The sequence below is a fragment of the Urocitellus parryii genome, chromosome Y (genome assembly GCF_045843805.1).
Source record: "Urocitellus parryii isolate mUroPar1 chromosome Y, mUroPar1.hap1, whole genome shotgun sequence".
NCBI classification, from domain to species: domain Eukaryota; kingdom Metazoa; phylum Chordata; class Mammalia; order Rodentia; family Sciuridae; genus Urocitellus; species Urocitellus parryii.
This window is the reverse complement of record NC_135548.1, coordinates 15,667,119-15,688,254: the sequence shown is the minus strand read 5'-3', so window position 1 is coordinate 15,688,254 and position 21,136 is coordinate 15,667,119. Positions and strand designations below refer to the sequence as shown.

The 21,136-nt window shown below is 34.0% G+C and overlaps 1 pseudogene; it reads left to right on the top strand.

The window, feature by feature from the left end:
- LOC144250938 (roundabout homolog 1-like) overlaps positions 1 to 21,136 on the top strand; it is a 142,993-nt pseudogene that overhangs the window by 34,493 nt on the left and 87,364 nt on the right.

The window sequence follows — 21,136 nt, the reverse complement described above, 5'->3', positions numbered from 1 at the left end:
TGTTCATTTACCTTCAAATGCCATGATTTTATTCTCTTTTAATGCTGAGTAATGTTCCACACATCAGACAGAGCACTAGTCTCTAGGGTATATAAAGAAAACTCAAAAACCTTAACAACAAAAAATCAAACCCAATCAATAAAGGGGCCAAGAAACTGAACAGACACTTCTCAGAAGAGGATATACAATCAATCAACAAATGTATGAGAAAATGTTCAACATCTCTAGCAATTATAGAAATGCAAATCAAACTAAGATTTCATCTCACTCCAGTCAGAATGGCAGCTATTAAGAATACAAACAACAATAAGTGTTGGTGAGGATGTTGGGGAAAAGGCACACTTATACATTGCTGGTGGGACTGCAAATTGCAGCAGCCAATCTGGAAAGCAGTATGGAGATTCCTTGGAAAACTTGGAATGGAACCATCATTCCACCCAGCTTTCCCACTCCTCGGTCTTTACCCAAAGGACTTAAAAAGAGCATACTACAGGGACATAGCCATATCAATGTTTATAGCAGAACAATTTACAATAGTGAAATTGTGGAACCAACCTAAATGCCCTTCAGTAGATGAATGGATAAGGAAACTTTGGTATATTTTAACATATATAAACCTTTATAAACTATATCAAATTGGATAAATAACTAGATTTTACCTATAATAGTAGTTTCTAGTCAACACATCTCATGATTATTGTATGCAGGTATTATTTCAGATATGAAAGTTAGAGAATGAACAATGCAAAGAAAAAATACCAGGATGATATTTACAGTAAAACCTTAGAGCATCTCATCATTTGTTTATACAACTATTGAAAAAATACTAAATTTTAAAACAACAGAAATGAAAACCTCTCTGTTAATATTTGGTTTGTTCTTATACAACCAGAATATTTAGTTTGATTTTCTACATTGAAATAACTCAGACATTCCAAAATAGTAAAATTTTATAGAGATTTCAATAAACTCTATTAGGCATAATGAAAAAAGTGCTTGAACGTTTCCTTTCTTCTACCCTCTCTCCCTCTCTTCTTTCATCCTTCATTGTTTCTGTTTCTTTTTTCCTTTGTTTAATCTGCTCACAATAAATAAGCAAATGTGAGATTAAAACCTTCATGAATAAACATTTTAGAAGTTATCCTTGTAAAATTTGGGACATTATAGATATTCATGGGTAACTGAACTCAACTCCCTAATTGAAAGTGCGTTGCATTAAATAAATTACATTAAGTAAATCCAGTCCAATTTCTGCATCCCAATCTTAATTCATATTTGACTTCAGTCTACTTTTTGAACTGGATATTTATTTATATTTGTAATTATTCAATTAATGTTCAAGACTATACCTGAACATGACATTCCAAGTGATTGATTGGGATCTGTTCAATCTGTGCCTCTAAAGTTACCAAGAAGCTGCTTGGGAGAGAGCTACATGTACATCTACATATATATAAATATATTTGAAAAAAATAAATATGTGCGCGTGCGCGCGCGCGCACACACACACACACACACACACACATATATATTTAGAAAATGGCAGATTTTACTACATTTTGGAAAATAAGATATATTTCTTTAAGAAAACTCTGAAAAACTTACTAGAGAATTTTTTTTTACACATACAACAATATTAGAATATTCTTTCCTGAAATCAATTATTACATAAATACATTTACATATTACATGTATAATATGATAGTAAGACTCCTTTTTCTTTCTTGCACTTGCTAATCAAGTTATTCAAGCACTGTCTTTGTGGTTTTCACTTAATTAATTTATAGGAAAGAACTTGGTTGATTTGAAACACAAGCATAGTGAGAATATAAAAATTTTACAAGAAATGTAGGTAATGCAACATGTTTTCCTTTTATATTATATTTTTGGAATTTACTCTGTTTAAAGTTACTAACTATAAATATAGCAAACAGTACACACCAGCTGTATAGGCTTTGGTATATAGCTTTGAGTGGAATTCATTTATGAAGACCTGCCACAAAACCATAGCTAAAATTCTTTTAATGGTATATATGTCAAACTTTTTCTTTTTTTAAGATACGAGGAGGAAAGCTAATGATTACTTACACCCGTAAAAGTGATGCTGGCAAATATGTTTGTGTTGGGGCCAATATGGTCGGGGAACGTGAGAGTGAAGTAGCAGAGCTCACTGTTTTAGGTAAGTGCCATTGTATCAAATCTTCTTACTACTGTACAGCCTTCTTCTTATTATCATCATTATTTTTATCATTATTATATTTTTGTACAAGGGAGAATAAAATAATATTTAATCAAAATACAAATGATCTTTATATAAGAAAGAAATATTCTTATATCATTGTTTTCGGGGTAGAAAGAGAAGTGAAGTGACCTGATATAAAATAGCCAAAGGTGTGGAAAAAGAAGTAGAAGGAAATATTAAAGATGGGGAGAAGTCTCTACAAGTTGGAAACTATGCGAAGTAATTTTCTAAACAATATTTTGAATTATAAATCTTTTCTCACTGAACATCTGAAGTGTTTTATCTTGAGATGGCTCTTTCTAATTTTAGAGAGACCATCCTTTGTGAAGAGACCTAGTAACTTGGCAGTGACCGTGGATGACAGTGCAGAATTTAAGTGTGAGGCCCAAGGAGACCCTGTGCCTACAGTCCAATGGAGGAAAGATGATGGAGAGTTGCCCAAATCCAGGTACAGATCAGAATTTAATGATGTGATTCATCGACTTAGAATTTCTGTTTCTCATCAGACTCTAGGTGCCGATAGATGGTTAACTCTATAGATGGTCTTTGACTGCTAAGGTTTGATTTAAAATGTTCTACTTTAAGACAGTATGAAAGCTATATTCACTCTGTAGACACCATACTTCAAATCTGGATCTTTCCCAGGCTGGTGATATGTGGTATGATACTCTAAGCTAGCTGCAGTGGTGAGCCATAGCTTTCAGTTGGCTTTGTAACCAGGAGGAGAAAGAACCAATACTCTACAGTGTACTGTGTTGCCATGTGGGGTCTTCAGTGGGCTAGGTGAACAAAATGCAGTTTTGTACTCTTGGTATTTCAATTTATGATAGGTTTACAAAGACACATCCCTGTCAAAGGTTGAGGAGCATCTGTAGACTCCTTGATCAGGAGCCAGAATAGAATACTAGAGATACTTTGAACCAGGAGGTTTCCAGATTTCCTCTGGGGTTGGATTATATTTTTGTGACCCTGGTTTTCCCTAGTAAAACATGGTATTCTATAGACAGTTTCTTTCCTGCTCAGCCAAATCACATTTAATACCAACTTCTTATATATGGCCAGGTAGGAAAAGGAAGAAACGTATAGCAATAATGATAGAATTATGAACCAATTAAAAATCAGACTTTGCTTTCCTCAGCTATGTGTCACTAATGAATGGTAGAAGAGTTCGAAGTTTCTTAGTGTCTGATAAGGACTTAAATTGGCTAGGAGCAGTGATTCAGGAAATACCAAGCTTTGGGGAATGAGACGGTGGAATAAAGCATTTGAGTTTGCCAGTTAGCTGTCAGCATGCACGCATTGAATGCCTGCTAGGTGTTGGGGTTACAACATTGGCATAGAGAGGGCATCTGCTCTCGAGGAGCTTGCAAAAAGACACATTTATGGGTAGATATGGAATAACCTCATTATTCCCTTTCGTGACGTAAAGGCAGACCTATGCAACTGTAGGGAGAAAGAATAAGGAGAATACCCATGGAATAGGACAGATAAGCACAGTCTTCAAAAATAGGTACCAATATGATAAGCAAGAAAAAAAAGAGTCCTGTGTTCCAGACAGAAGATCCTTACAACATAGACACGAATGTAAGAAAGAACACCACATATTTTGAATGGTAGAAAGTTGAGCATCACTAGCACATAATATATGTGGTGAGAAGTAATGGATATCATAAGGAAATACTGGGGACATATCATCAGGGGCTTTGTGTAATAATAAATCTCACATCATATTGTATGACATTGATGAGTTGAGAAATATTATTATGAGCAGGATTAGTTTTTAGAATAACATAATTTTGTTAGCATGATGTATGTTCCATTACTATGAGGAGAAGCCGGTTATAGGGACACCATTATTTGATTGAACAAATCAGAGTTGTATATTGTTTAGCCTGGAGAGATGGAGATAATGTACAGAGTGGAGAGAAATTTGTGAGACTACAGTGGCAAACTGGACGACTAGTTAGAAATAGAGAGTTGATGAAGGAAGATAGGCAGATTGGGGTAGAAGGAGGAGGAGGATTATGTTAAGAGAAGAAAAGAATTATTGAACATATTAAATATTAGGGTCCCTTGAAATGTGATGTCTAATTGTTAGTAAGTTGGGAATATGAATAGGGGATTTACTTGGAGTGTGGGAAGTATCTGGTCTATCAATATATAAACCGTATCAGACAATATAACTCAGGAAAATTTTATATGAGAAAATTTTATATCAAGAATCCCTATTTTTAAGGGCAGGGAAGTCTAGACAAATCAAGTGAACTCTAGAAGACTATCTGGGTTCAAAATTTTAGCTCTGCCCTGAAATTCCCTGAGGACCAAGGCCAAGTAACCTTACTTTCCTGTTTCTCAGTTTCCTCACCTACAAAATGAAGATAAGGTTAATACTTATCTTATCAAATTGTTATAAGAATTTAAGAAGGTAAAATCTATAGATCATTTAAAGTCCAGCACATGATAAAAATTTAATTAATTTTCAATGCCATTTAATTTTAGTGTGAGTACCACAGCTTGAGGAAATAGATGTATAAATGTTAACTTTACTCAAAAATGTTATTTTTAAGAAAATATTTTAATGTTAGTTCATATACACGTGGAAACAAGCTCATTTCTTCTGCCTGCTAACTTAGAGGAACATCACATCCTCAATTTTGTTTTGAATTACTGAAGGGATTATTGCATGTGATTTGATGTCTGGATACATCATAGTGTAAAAATGGGATCATTCAAGAACAAAATCCTTAACCATGCTGTTTTTGCTGCAATATTAGATATGAAATCCGAGATGATCATACCTTGTAAATTCTGAAGGTGATGGCTGGTGACATGGGATCATATACTTGTGTTGCAGAAAATATGGTTGGAAAAGCTGAAGCATCAGCCACTCTGACTGTTCAAGGTAGGCACCGGGGAGCTCGTCATTGTGGTTGTTTTATCATGTGAAATAGGATGTTGATTTTGAATAGAATTTTATGTCAAACATATTTAAGAAAGCATTGCTTTACCTATGGGCACTATTATATATTATGTAAGTGTTTATTAAAGAAGAATGAATTACATTTTTGAAATTATGAAGAGTTCTATCTTGGGTCAGAGAAGATGGTGTTTTATTCTCTGGGTCCTTAAAAATAGTATATTTCTAATCGTTAATTACATGACAGCTATTGCTGTGAAAACATTGTCTTTGGAGGAAAACACATCTTCATTACTTCAGATGATGTGCTTTCAAGGGTCTATGCAATTTATAGCATAAACATGGATGGATCTATTGCCCTTTAGAATGTAAGATCCATCTGTACAATAGGGACTTAGCCATCTTTATTCTGAGCACATAGTTCCTGTGATCTAACAGACATTCAATATTTGTTGGATGAATGATTTGCATTTGTACTTTGCTAATTTTTATAAAGATTTATTATTTTTGCTGTTTTTTGTACATACGTATTTATTGTGCATTATAATTATACATAACAGTGGAATTCATTGTTACATATTTCTATACTCCTATGTGCACACAACATAACAATATAATTTGGTCAATTTCATTCCTTATTATTTGGTGGATAGGGCTTTAAAGGCTTCACGTTTTTTTTTTGTTGTTGTTGTTTGTTTGTTTGTTTTTTAATGGTTATTTTGGTTACTTGGTTTATTTAGATGTTTTGGTACCAGAGATTGATCCCAGGAGCGCTTCACCACTGATCTACATGCCCAGATTTTTTTAAAAAAAAATTTTGAGGGGCTGGGGATGTGGCTCAAGAGGTAGTGCACTCGCCTGGCATGCGTGCAGCCCGGGGTTCGATCCTCAGCACCACATACAAACAAAGATGTTGTGTCCACCGAAAACTAAAAAAAAAAGTAAATAAATATTAAAAAAATTTTTTTGAGACAGGTTTTCCCTAAGTTGCGTAGGGCCTTGCTAAATTGCTGAGGGTGGCTTTGAATTTGCAACCCTCTCACTTCAGCCTCCTGAGCCACTGAGATGTTTTACAGACATGTGCCACTGCACCCAGCAGACTTCAAGTTTTAAAATCAGAGACGTTTCTGTCACCTCTGTGGTATCCACAATACAGGCATGTCCTCATCATTACTTTCCTCCTTTGTCTCTGACGTCAAAATTATTATTTCCCACATTTTTTCCCCTTTCTGGTGATGACTTGTTTATTGTGCAATTTGAGAGGCAATGACCTTTAAAACATTTTATTGGTGGAAAAAATTCCCTATTTTGACAAGCGACTGTAGTAAACAAGGGTTTTGGCCATAAACCACTTAGCTTGTTTCTGGGCCTAACATTAGCAATGCCCGGTGCTGTCATCTTTCTCAACACTGTCTCTTCAGAGGCTATTAAGAAGAAAAAGGTGGCTTTTGAGGGAGTGCTTCTACTGCGGGCTTTCTACAAAAGAGCCTTGTGGGCTTTTTACACTAGAAGAAAGAATAAAGAATATTTCCTTCCTGTCTCTAAAGCCATTATGTCCCACTTTGGGGTTTTTAGCTCAACCTCATAAAAACAAAAGAAAAAAAAAAGATCAAGAACAAACATTGAATTTCTAAGGCCTAGACTACTTCTCTTTAATCTAAGTTAGACTTGAACTCTACGTGAGGCTAAGACTGTAAGAAAAGAAAACCCCTTTCCATTTAGAGAAAGCATAAATTTAAAAGATGTCAAATCCAAGTTCAAAAGCCCTTCAGAGGGAGTAAAAGTAGCCAGGATGAATATAGGACATTAAAAGGTGTGTCTGTCTCTAGGCAATTGTGACAGGGAGCTTGATTGTCTATCACATCAGTCAGTGAAATATGTTTCACTTTATGTTTTAAAGTTTTCATACCTTGGTATCCTGATGTTTTATAAATAATAGCCATTCTGCTATGCATGCAGCAGACATTGAAATCAAAATAGAGTTTCCTCCTGCAATTTTAAACTCAGCTCCAAAGCTAATTCAGCCTTAAGATATCCATATGGAATGCTTGCTCCCTAAGCCTGGATTTCAGTTGAAATTGGGTACAAATGATCAAATCCAGAAACTACTTGATGAATGCAGATGCTCTCATTTCAACTGAATTTAGCTATAAACTTATGAAGGATCTGTATATAGTTAGAATATATTATTTGATTCAATATTAAAATAGAATATGCACATTAGCATCACTGCTAAAATGTCTTTAACATGTTAGAATAATGTACACAGTATGTTAGAGAAAGTAACATGACTCCCAACTGCAAAAGATAACTAAGAAAAAGCATTCAAAGGAAACCTGAGAAGTTAGGTCTTGTTTCTTCCTTTGAGAAGAATGTAGAAAATATTAGTGACTACAAAGGAAACTACATCACAAGTGAAACCCTCTGGTAGCAGGAAACAATTACAATAAGAAATTCAGTAGAGAATTTGGTTTTTATTTCTTTGTTTTATATGTGGTTCATTTTTAAAGAGACACTATTGGAGTAAGTATATGTTTAAAAATAAATTTCTACCCCCTTACCCCTTATCCAGTGAGTACTTAATTCAGAGAATTGAGTTAAGGCAATAAAACTATATGCTGAAGATAGAACTTATGGGGAAAATTATCTTAAATAAGGGTGGTTATTTGATTTTCACCCCCCCCATTACAGAAGTAATTAATTTCAACATCTTTAAAAGATCCTTGATTTGAGAATCATTTCTCTTTCTTATTGGTTCTTTTTAGTTATACATGACAGTAGAATCCATTTTGACATAATTGCACAAGCATGGACTATATCTTGTTCTAATTTCTCTTCTGTAGATGCTTGTCTGTAAAGATACACTTAAGTATTCTTTTCTTAGGCCTAGCTTTTCCTTGGTCTTTAAACGTGGGTACTCTTCACAGTGCTTGGATTTGTACTACACATCTAGTAGGCACTTTGTCTAAAAAATACTGCTTGAGTGGTGGAAACAGCACAGGGAATCGGGAAACTCTAGCAGCTGCTGAAAGCTCTGATCCTGGGTGCCTGCAATAAGTACCTGTGGCTCAAAATTGAGGCACTCACCATTTATGATCAATGCTGCCTGGAAATCTGTGTTCAAAAGAACAAAAAAGGGGACCCAATTTATTATCTATATGTATCTCAGCATATCATGTTTTATATTTTAAATATATGAAATAAAATTTATTAAGAAAATAAAGGGAACAAGGTTCATGACACCTGTAATCCCAATGACTTTGGAGGCTGATACAGACGGATTTAAGTTTGAGCACAGCCTGGGCAACTTAGGGAGATCCTGTCTCAAAATAAAAAATAAAAAGGAATAGGGATGTACCTCAGTGGAAGAGTACCCCTAGGTTCAATCCCTAATACCAAAGGGGCAGAGATGGGGGGAGGAGAAAGAGAGCACAGTAAAATCTAGGACCAGACAGAATTTCCTAAATTATCTGAAGTTTCTTGTTAAGTATGCGGATTATCAGACATGGCCTCTGGAGAATCTCTTTCCAAAGATCTGGGTTAGGACACAGAAATTTGTTTTGATTTTTGTTTTTAAGCAAGCAAGTTCACAAATCCCATGCATGAGGAGTTATAAGATAAACTGACAGAAAGAATGAAGGACTTTAAAACATTTCTTTGTAGTTTGGGACTTTCCAGATGTAGTAGAATTGCTATAAAGAATGGTTGCTAAGAGCATTGACATTAGCATCAGACTGGATTTAGTTGGATCCTTCTTGTACTGTTTACTACTATGTGACTCAGAAGTATGTGACTGAGGACTTGGTTTCCCCCTATGTAAAATGGGTATAGTAATACAATATCACAGCATTTTTATAGGAGTTAAATTATTTATATATTAATATTTAACATATTGTCTATTGTGAGTAAATGATTTATAAATAAGGAGCACAGTACTCATATGAGTGTTTTTATTTTTGATAGTTCTATTGCTTGATTTTAATAATTATTGAGTAACAAAAATACTAATTCTGAGTTAATTCTAGATAGTTCTAGTAGCTCATTCTAATAGTTCTTCCGCTATTGCAAATGAGAAATCTGAAATACTAACATATACATGACAATTTATTGTGCAAACAATGATTAAAAACTCTTCTCAAATACAAATCATTGCATTTCCATGTTAAAAGTCAATATTGACTTTTGTAGTAAATATGCTGGATTTTGCTAGTTTTGTTAAAATAGTGGTAGACTCATTAAAGTTTTACAAAATAACTCAATAATGAAAATTATGGCTATTTGGGAATAGAGATCATTTAAAAATTGCATTTTATATGCAGTGGTATATTATTGTTGTGGGAAAACATTCAGCAGAAATCATTTGACCTCAATTTTATTTCATTATTTCTTGTTTTCCAATTTCTAAGGTTCTCAAACCCTCAATCTATCTTCCTATAAAACAGGTGCATTTTCTTATGATTCAGAGACTAGTAAGAAGATTATCCATGAGTAACTATCTTCAAAAACTGATTACTCATCTTCATAGCCATTTGGAAACTTCAATTAACCACTCCAAAACATGGGAGCAATATGAGATCATACTCTCTTAGTAGCACATCAATGTCTGGGTTACTTCTTCGCACAGAGCAAAGTACCAAACTCAAATATCTGAAACAAATCAAAATATTGACTATTTAATATAAAAGATTTTTATTTTACTTTGAAAATAGGCAAATTGTAATAAAATTTGGTGATACTAGGTAGTTTCAGAGTAAAGATATATTTCCACTGGCCTCTGAAAATATTTAGCCAATAAAAATATCCCAGTGCCTTTAACCTGCATATCAATTTTGGTATGTCTCTGAATCTCATTATTAGAATGAAACTCAAAGGTCTAGAGTAATTTGACCTATTGAAGAAGAATAACCTTCATTACACAACAAATAAGCACAGTGGAATAGTTGGGCACAGTGTTGCATGCCTGTAATCCCAGCTACTGGGGAGCTGAGGCAATGAGGATCCAAAGTTTGAGACCAACATGGGCAACCACTTAGCAAGAGACTGTTTCCAAATTTCAAAAATAAAGGGCTGGGTATGTAGGTCAGTGGTACAGCACCCTTGGGTTCAGTACCAAACAAAACAAAAAGAGAAAAGAAAAGAAAAGAAAAGAAAAGAAAAATAAAATGCCATTTTGGACTAATTACACCAGAAATGTTTATGCTTACTCATTTGTTAGACTTATCAAATATTGACTGCCTATAAATGTAAGCCATCATTTAACCATCAGTTATTTTATTTATACTTAATGTTTGTCTGCAACTGTTTTCCTTTCAGATGTATAACGTCTTGCACACCCTCAAGCATTCTTTTTATGAACCTAAAATTTACAAACAAAATGAGGTAACTTTTTACAGACATATCACACCACAATTTTGATTTGTTCTATTGTTATATTTGAATTCTGGTGTCACAAATGGACAAGTGTTAGGATTGCTGGCTTGGTAGGAATGACTTATTTTTTGAACTAGTGTTTCGTATTGCCTAATAACTCCCATGTTTTAAGGAAAAAGATATTTATTGTAGTATTTATAACAATTTTATAGGTTGTGACATACCTATAAAACATAAAAATCTAACCAGAACAAAATAGATGCATAGAGGCACCCTGCCAAGGTTTTAAACATTGTGTAATTGAACCTGCTAAAATTTATGCTTCCCATTGTTGTTTGAGTCCGGTTGCAGGTTTGTTTTATATTATTTTACTGTCTTAATCTAAACCCATTAGTTCTTTATTAGATGCTTGTCATGTGTGCCTCAAGTTTCTTCTTGGAATCAGAATAGTCAAATTAGTTTGCTATTTCAGGATCCATTCATGGTTAATTTAAAAAATGAGTGCTTTTTTTCTTTTCTTAAAGATAGATTTGAGGAAAAGGATAGAGAATACAATCTCAAAATACTTCAAAAAATAAAGGAAGAAACATTATTCTGTTTATTATTACTAATAACAAACCCCATAAAATTTACAAATTATTTACTCATAATAGCAATCCTATGGATGGCTTTTTAAATCACTTCTTTTCTGGGGAGTGCTATCCCCAAAGAAATATAGCAGAGAAAGCCACACAGTTTCAACTTTGAGTTTCTTCCATTTCCAATTTTATCCTCAGCCTCAAACATTCCTTATGAGTCTTTGCTTCAGCAACTCATTTCTTAAAAAGGGCAAACTAGATGGCATTATTAATCTTTCCACTCTCTTTGCAGCTTCACAGATAAAGCAGCTCTTATTACTGTCACAATTTTATTCCCAAAGTGAATTTGTGACTCTATCACCAGAATGATCATGTTCTCATCGCCATGTCCCATCCGTCACAGGAAACTGAACTGAACCCGACTTCCACCCACCAGTCATTTCCTAGGCAATCACCTTTTATCTCCCTGAGTTGGACCATTAGGAAAATCTAATCTCATTTTTGTTCATCTCTCTTACAAAAGGAACTAAAAGACATTTAGTCCTCCTGTTTCCCTGGAGGCCTGAATACTGGGCCACTAGACAAAGGAAGCCATACATTTAGATCTCTGTTCACCCCCCACTACACTCCTCACTAGACTTCTCACAGGGACCAGTTATTCTTTGAAGGTCAAGGAATGGTTGTTTTTCTGCCCTTTCTGCAAGCTGTGTTTAAAAAAAAAAAGAAAGAAAAGTCAAGTGCCAAACATTGCCAAGCCGGTTCATGCTCTGTGATCAGATGGATGGGATTTCTGTGAAATCTCAGCCCTTCTCTAAATAGTGCTTGCCAATTTTTATTCCCTTGATGTGAAATTACTCCATTCTCTGTTTCATCACCTGTTTTTAAACTATTAAATATGGTTTGAATTATATTGTTAACTCTTTAAATTTATTGTTGACCTATGGTAAGAATGTTAAAATGAGTCATCAAAAGGACGTGCATTCTGTTCTACTCTGTAGAATTGCTATTTTGTCTTATGCTTCCCATAAGTATTTATGCCAAGCATATAATGAATGAGCAAAGCACTTGCTCATTAGGATTGATTAGCCAGTGACAGCTGCTGGAAGGCTGAGCCTTAAAGTATGAGATTGACATGAAATGAGGGAGACACAAAGGCAGGAAAAAGACGTGGACTGTCTTTTGGCTGACTTAATTGCTACTAATGGAATGTTTCCTCGAGCTTCTTTCCTTGCTAGTAGTGAACTACATGCTTCAAACAGGGAGCTTTGCTGAAATATTTGGGGTGCCACAGTTTATGATTGACCCCTGTTAAGTATCCCAATGAACTAGGAATTGAAGAGTAATTATAGCTTTCAGTAAAACAAGAAGCAACTGTCAAAGGTGTGTATGCTAAGTCCCTTCTAAACCAGGCTGTAAGTATAATTCACAGAGTGTAGTAGTGATGCAGTGAAGATAAGATCAGACTAGACATTCAAAGCTAAATTTTGCAAAACCTCCATTTTGGTTGTCGGTAGTACAGCCTGCAGAGACATATCCAGCAGACAGTGTGAGGAGGGGAGTCATCCTTTACTCTCCTGCTTTTCCCATGTCCTACTCCTAATTGCCACAGAGTCCCACTTCTTTTGGCTTTTCACTATTGTGAGCTCTTACTAGCTCTCTCCCCTTCTTACCATTCCACCTATTCACATCTTTGTCATCTGTCTGTAAAGTGCTAACCTCTAACCAATTAGCTTTTATCTTGCTGTATCTATTGTCCATAACAGACACATCTGTCTAAAACACAATCTAGTTATAGTAGTTCCTTCCATAAAACTTGGTCATGGTTCCCTCTCTATACATAAGATCCACAATATGTACTGGTGCTAGCCTCCTCTCTCACTTCTCCCTTCAATCTAATACACTATATTTTCAATTTTGTTTCACGCATGTACTACCCTGTAACTTAGTTCTTTTTGTTATGTTGCCTCTAAAATGCCCCAAACCCTGCCTGAACCACTTGTACTTGCTAATTACACTTTCCTTGGACTCAGAGAAGATTAGCATTCTCCAGAAAACTTTTCAGACATTGTCCATCCCAGCACACATGAGGTGTCCCTCATTCATAGACCCTCTGGATGCTATAACTGCCCTTATTGCATTTCTGTTTACCCTGCTTGAATATGAGCTCCTTAGGGGTGCACTTTGGTTTCCTTTGTCTTCTTAGTCCCTTTGCGTTCTACTGTCTCAGAGGCATCTCTTTTAGAGAAATAGAACCAGTAGGATATATAAAAGGGTTAATTAAGAGAATGGGCTCACATGATCAGCAGTGCTGAAAAGTCCCACAGCAAGCTGGAGAACCAGGAAAGCAGGAGGTGCAATTCAGTCCAAGTCCACAGATCTGAGAACCTAGAGTTCTGATGATTGAGAGCAGGGGAGGATGGATGTCCCACCTCTAGGTCAGAGAGAAAATTTGTCCTTCCTCCACTTTTTCTTTTCCCATTCAGACTTTCATTGGATTAGATGATGCCTTCCCACGTTGGTGAGGGAAGAACTTCTTTGTCTAATGTACTGTTTCAAACAATAATCTCTTCTGGAAACAGGCTACCTGTAAAATGGTGTTTCAGGAGGCTGAGACAGGAGGATTGTGAGTTCAAAGCTAGCCTCAGCAACTCTGCATTGAGATCCTAAGCAGCTCAGGGAGACCCTGTCTCTAAAAAAAAAAAAAAAGGCTGGGGATATGACTCAGTGGTTGAGTGCCCCAGTGTTCCATCCCCAGTAACAAAAAGAAAAGAAAACAAGTGGGAGTGAAAATGTTTCTCATAGATAGCAGACATTGAAGAACTGACAAACATCCAATGCTTAGTACATCATCTGAGGCACTTAAATTGTCATTTCAGTGATGTGTGTTGTGTGTGTCAGAATCTTACTATATCTGCCTTTGTCCTTGCTTCCTACAACTAGCTGTGTAAAAGAATTAAGGTTTGAGTTTTTTATACATCCACCTAAGTTTTTACAGAAACACAATAAATATTTTTCAACGAATTATAGCAGAATATCTGTGACTGTGGTTCAAAAATGTCAGTTGTCTTTTCTAGTTCACTTTAGCAAAACTGGACAAGTGATATATAAAATTAGAAATCTGCATTTAGTTAAAATTCCTTTTTTGTATTAATTCTATGAATCTAATATATATTTGAGAACCAAATCATATATTTACTTTTTTAAATTAAACAGATCCACAATTTACATGATTCTTTCAGACAGTTAACATAATTATTATCCCTCTGGATATGTTTGATGATGCTGAATTTCCTGACAAAACGAATAATATTGAAATGTTTCACACCTCACTCCATAAAAATAATACAAATATTAGAACAATTGAGTGCACTGAAGTTAAAAATACAGTCATCCTTCCATATAAGCAAGTTCAAAAAGAGAAATTCAACTGTACTAAATGCATACCAACTATTTTTCTTATCTTTATTCTCAGCAATATAGTATGACAATTATTCCCATAGCATTTACAAAATATTAGGTATTATAAATAATCTAGAACTGATTTAAAGTACAGGGGAAGACATTCATTTATCACATGCAAGTAGTACACCATTTGTATAAAAGAATTAAGAATATGTGGATTTTGGTATCCACAAGGTTCCTAGAACCAATTCCCTACATTTACAGAGGAACAACTGAATTTGGGTAGATGGTGCCCAGCTATAACTACTTTATAATTTGGTCTTGAAATGAATCAACAGGCATAATTCCTTAAAATAAATTTGCATCTATGAATTTGATCATTTTCTAACATATAAAATAATAACTTTGAAAATGATCAATATACATATTAATGTTACATAATAGAAAATAGTATATGCACATATGACTTTTTATGGACCTATTAGATAATTATTTTAGAATGTAAAATTTAAAATTTTAAGTAAAAATTTAAGTAAAATAAAAGTAAAAATTTTAAGTATTTAAATAAATGTAAAACATTATAGCTTTCATGTAGACTTTACTCTCAGTAGTACAGAATGAACTTTTTAAAAACTTTCATTAAAAAATAAACTCTGGGGCTGGGATATAGCTCCGTTGGTAGAGTGCTTACCTCACATACACAAGGCCCTGGGTTCAATCCCCAGCATCACACACACCTCGAACAAACAAACAAACAAACTCAGGAAAAGAAGGTTTATTTTGTGAATTTGTGCTTTCCATAAATATAGTTCACCATGTTTCACTTTCTATCAGCACATGAGATCTTTATACAAAAGTCACATGACATTTTGGAGTTCATATGATATCTAGGTATAAAAAGGAATAAAATGATGGATACTTCATTTAAATCATTTGCTGGAACCATTTCCTTAACTTGCTCATTTGAGAAAAGTGTAATGGTGCATAGTTTCTGACCATTAACCTGGTTATTTGAGTCAAAGCCAAAACTAATAGTGTCAAGGGGCCTTTTGCAGGTTCAATGAGATTTACTCTAATCCATGATTCTGGTTACAAAACCATGAGTTCATCACCATTTTGAAGAAATACATATTAGGAGACCTCCAAAGCTTCACTTCATGTTTTTAAGAACCTTGATTATGTGTGTGATACTTTTGTCAGACTCTGACAAGATAAGCAAACTGAATCTTTTAGGAGATGGTTCTTCGTGACAGATGACAATAATCACGAAAGGCAAGGTGCTTCATGGGGTGGAGAATATAAGATAGTTACATGAATACATACATTATGCATGTAATTACATATCTATACTTACTTCCTCCTGTATATATTGCTCCTCTTAATGCTGAATTCTAGAGTCAAATTCAAACTGCCACCCTCCTAGAATTTTTATGCTTTTATTGTGCGCTTCATTTTCTTCTCATGGTTGTTTCATAGTTCAGCTGATGACTGGAAAAATTCAACTGAAATTTAGAGGGGGGGATGAGGAAAAAAGGTTTGTGATTGTAAAAAGAAACACCCCCCCCAAAAAAATTTTAAAAACTCAATATGTGATGGAAACTTTTCAAGTTTCAAGTTTCAGTATTGCCAGCTGAGTTCTTTGTGAGCAGACTGAAAGAAAGTAAAATGCCATCAGCTAAGAGGTTTAATGAAGTCCTACCACAGAATTTAACAAGAGAATGATTTGTGAGAACAGCTCCCTCCCTAACTGTTCTGATCCAGTAGTGTAAATAGGATGCAGAGCTTCACTCCTGCTGGGTTTTTTTAAATATTTGGTTTGATTGAGTCCCAGTATCATTTTGACATGTGATAACTTGACATATTTTTTTTCCAGTAGTAAAGAAATTCTTGTGCTCTTGTAACTTAAAATTTCCACCAAAATGATCACTAAAGATGTGATATCCTTTTAGATTTCTTTCACTCATATACAGGTTTTGGATTACTTTCAGTTATTTCAAATGCACTGATATAAATTGTAAAAATTAATCAAAAGAAAAAGCCTTCACCAGGTGATCTTACTACAGAAAATTCGAAACATTCTCTTAATGTATGTGCCGGGCAAATATTTGAAGAAATAAGAAGAGCAGTCAGGTAGAAGAAATAATTGATTCATGAGATAATTTGGTGACAAGTAATTACACAGCACCACACTAGTAAATAGTACATCACGGGCCTTCCATTATGGTCTCAGCTTCACTGTGATTTATTCTTCTGTGTAACAGTGGATTGGGATTTCTTGTGAGGCAGTTATATGCATGTATAACTGAGCAACTATCTTTAGCAGCCAACATTATCAAATAAAGGTGTCAACATGGAAATATGTAATTGAGTTGTGTGGATCTATAAAATCTGAATCACTTGGCCTGAGAATGATATTCAGAGAAATAAATTACATTTTTGCCCTAGTCATTTACAGATAACTGTTTTAAAATGTTAGATTCCCTGCTAACAAGCTCACATAATTTTAAAACATGGAATTATTATGTGAAATTGTTTATCACTGAATGTAAAAGAAATAAACCTAAATTAATTTCATCTTGCTGTATTTTATCTGAAATTGTTCAGACATCAAGTAATAGAAATTATTTATTATTTAAATGACAATAATCATAAAGAGAATAATATAGAGTATATTAAGGATGCCTTTTTGTTATGGAAAACTCTGGATAATTCTATACATAAAATGATTGAAAATTGGATTTTTATTCATCCATATGTATTAACTATTTTATTATTTATTTGACATGATTTTATTTTCCAACAGATTTATGCAGTATTAAAAATAATTTTTAACTGCATTCATTTTTTGTAGATTTAGTAAATCTTTTCAGCATATTCCAAACATCAGGTAATCATTAAAATAAATAAACTTTAGAATTATGTTAGCATCTGGTGTCCTTTGAGCTTTATTTCAATAATTTAAAATATGAAGTAATTATTTTTATTTTAAGAGGATTCTGCATAGATTGAAAAATGAACATTTTGAAATATCATACCCAAAGTTTGCAAAAACTGATTAAAATACCATGAGCACTTTAATTTGCTTTTAAACTATAATTCTCATGACTTGATAAATAATGTGCCAAAATAAACACACCTGCAGAAAATACTAAAATAGGTATAAGACAAAATATAGCTGAATAATTGCTTTATAACAGATTTATGAGGATAGGAAAATCCATAAATGGTTGTTAATGTTAGCTTTAGGACATTTATTTTGTGTGGTCGATGTTCTTAGGAGAGAATTTAGAGCACTGCACAATTAAAGCTGATAGATGGGCCATTTTACAAAGGTGCTTTTAAAAAGTTAACAGTGTATGGTAGTCATTTCCAACTGTACTTTTTAGTTTATTAGTTAAAGAGAGGAGGCGCATTTTTAGGCTTTTTACTCTAAAACATGTACAGGATCGCTAGATAGAAATGAAAATTTTGGCTTTATTTACATATCTTGGGAATAAATGTGAAATTATGAATCCTATGCTGGATTTTTGAAACTTTCATGAATGGTAGTCTACAAATCATTTACTTTGGAATTATCTTACAAATGAGAAAAATGAGTTCCTATGTGTCTTTATATTAAATAGTCAACTTAAATCATGCATACTTAATTTCTTGACTGCATATTTTAAATGTGCAGTGAAAAACAAGGATTCTAAAAGCTGGAGACACTTGAATTCTAATTCTTAATTTCTTGACTATATATTCTGAAAGTTTATAGTGATTGTCCTAAATGATTATATCACATCACATGTTGGAGATGGAATTGGCTATTTTGACATTGTTGCTAAGAGAAAATAAAATATAACATGAGTTGTTTCTTCTCCCAATTTTTTGTACATATGAAATATGTCTATGTAAGTGGAATCATTATGTATGTGTTTATTTAATGTATTACTATGCACATCATACATTCATATTACTTATTACTGATTTGGAGAAAAAAAAATAGAACAAAAATTACATTAAAGTAAGGTTTAAATCTTGAAAAAAAAATGCAGTGTAATAAGAAAAGCGAGATTTTTAAAAGCTGGACATACTTGAATTTCCAATTCTTTTCTTACCTGATGAGCAGCTTTAAGAAAGCCCCTGAATCTTCACTTTCCAACCTTTGCACATTTGGGATATTGAATTATTTCTTTGCTAAGAGAATTTCTAATATTTTGGTCTGACATACAGCTAACATTGATAGCTTCTTCTTGTTAAACTGAGAGTTAGAACATGTATGAAATTTATGAAGGATAGAAGACCTGATTATTTCTTGAAAAAAGCATTGGATTTTGAGCTAAGATCTGAAGGGTGAGTAAGAATTAAATAGGGGAAGGGAGAGATTTTGAGGGATGGCGTGCATAGAACTGGAGGTAAGATGGAGCATGGTGTACTTAAGATCCAAAAGAATGTTTATGAGGCCAGGTTGAGGAAATGAGGGAGGGGTGGGGGATGGTTTGAGAAGACAGAGAGCATAATGCACAAGACCATGTAAAGGATTTAGCTCTCTGTTTTAAGAGCACTGGATGATATTGAAGGATTTTAATCACATAAGTTCTATGATCAGTTTAGTTTTGTTTTGCCTTGTTTTGTTTTAATCCCTCTGGTTGCAATGTGAGATTAGATTAGAAAAATACAAGTCATTAGTTAAGATGAGTGTCATTTGATAGCTTTGCCAGGGTTGTGGTATCCAGAAACAGATGGTTAAAATCACAAGTAATTACAAAATAAAAGCAATGACCATTGGTAATTAAGTACATCTTTCAGGGAGGATGGAAAAGAAAGCATTCTGATGTGATGCTTTCTAAAGGCTGACTTAGGGAATGTTATCATTAAAATGATGACCCTGAGATCCATGTCAGGTAATATGCACATTGTCATAGATGGCTGGATAGTTTTTTTTTTTTTTTTGATGTTTGGATTCTTTAATGGACAAATAAATAAGTAGAACCATTTAACAACTGTGCTTTGTGGGAGAGTATGGGTATTTTTAGAAGAGGAAGGAAAGGAAGAAGAGTGTTATTCATCTTTTCTGAGTTCCTGTGACATATCAGGCATTGTACAGGGTACTTTTACATAAATTGGAAGTGTTTGTTAGTACATATTCTGGACAATTCTTTTTTAAACTCTTTCAATAACCTCCAGCAAGGTTTCTCAGCTATGACACTGGAATTTTGAGCTAGGGTATTATTTGTGGTGGTGGTGGTGGGTTATTTTGTGTATTGTGGGATATTTATTAGAATCCCTGACTTCTGTCCTATGAGGTAGAGCTACTGGCCAGCCTCTCCCACTTCCTCTCCACTTCAGTTGTGACAGCCAAAATTGTCTCTAGAACTATGAGCTACAGAATAGCATTAGATATTTGAGTGGAGGCAAAAAGTTCATAGCATTTTATGTATCTATTAAATATATTCTAAAAATGCCCTTTTATTCTCTCTATTTTTATGTCTGAAAAATTGAAAGACATAATGACAGGCTTTTATGTTAAACTCAATCTTTTCACTCCCAAAGAAATCATACCTTGTATTAAAGTATCCTAAGAGTTTTAATTGTTAGAGATGTTATCATTCATGAGTTCCTGTGCATATCATTTTTCCATTATCCCAGTGACTGGGTTTTCTCAGTACAAATGTAGATCGTTTCACCACTTGAAAATTTGAGTGTTCCTCTGTTTAACTAAGTGTTTCTTCCAAAAAAGTCTTGTAACTCACTACCTTATATCCATTCATATTCTCGTGGAATGTGGTATTTACAGTACTAGTCTGTCAGATTTGTTAATTGAGCCCTGCTATTGAAAAAAAAACACTATAGATTAAATGGGAAAAAAATCACATTATGTTTAAGACTTGTTAGAAATTAGCTACTGATAATGAAAAACTAGTATCTATTAACTAGCAGAAGAATTTCTGAGTCAAGTTTATTTCATTAATAGCCAATTCAACAAAAATGCTTTTCTCTGTTGATTAGTAGGATTGCTCTTATCACAGATAAATTTGGTTAACTGAATCTTCCATTGAATCATCCTAGGAATGTAGCGTACTTTTATTATTTTAGAGCCAAGATCTCTGATACACTTCTCACTTATTGCTAACAGTGAAGAATTTCTATATTTAATTCATAAGGATAGATACAAATACGTTTGCCAATATGCCTCAATATTAAAATCTCATTGTGAAAATACCAAAATCTTAATCATAATAGTGTCATCATTTATGCAAATATTTCATTTACTTGGAATTTTCTGATGTGTCCTGAAATTATCATAGGATCCACATGTGTAAAGTACTTCTTCCTTTAAGATGATATGATCTGAAAAGAATGTTCTTGAGGACTTTTTCCTTGTAGAATATGCAGTTTAATATTTGTAATGGGAAAGGAAGCTACCAGGGCAGAAGGAGGTATCAGTTGTCCTGCTTTCCCTCTGAATGACCACATTCTTAAGACACTAGCACTGAAAGCACTTTAAGATTCAACTTGCCTTTGCCAGACAGGGTTATATTTAAACTGAGGTGGCCAAATGAAAACAAATCCCATTTTAAAGACCTCTAGAGACATCACAGTTGGCAACCACTTCGTGGTTCACTGACCTTTACTGTTAACTGC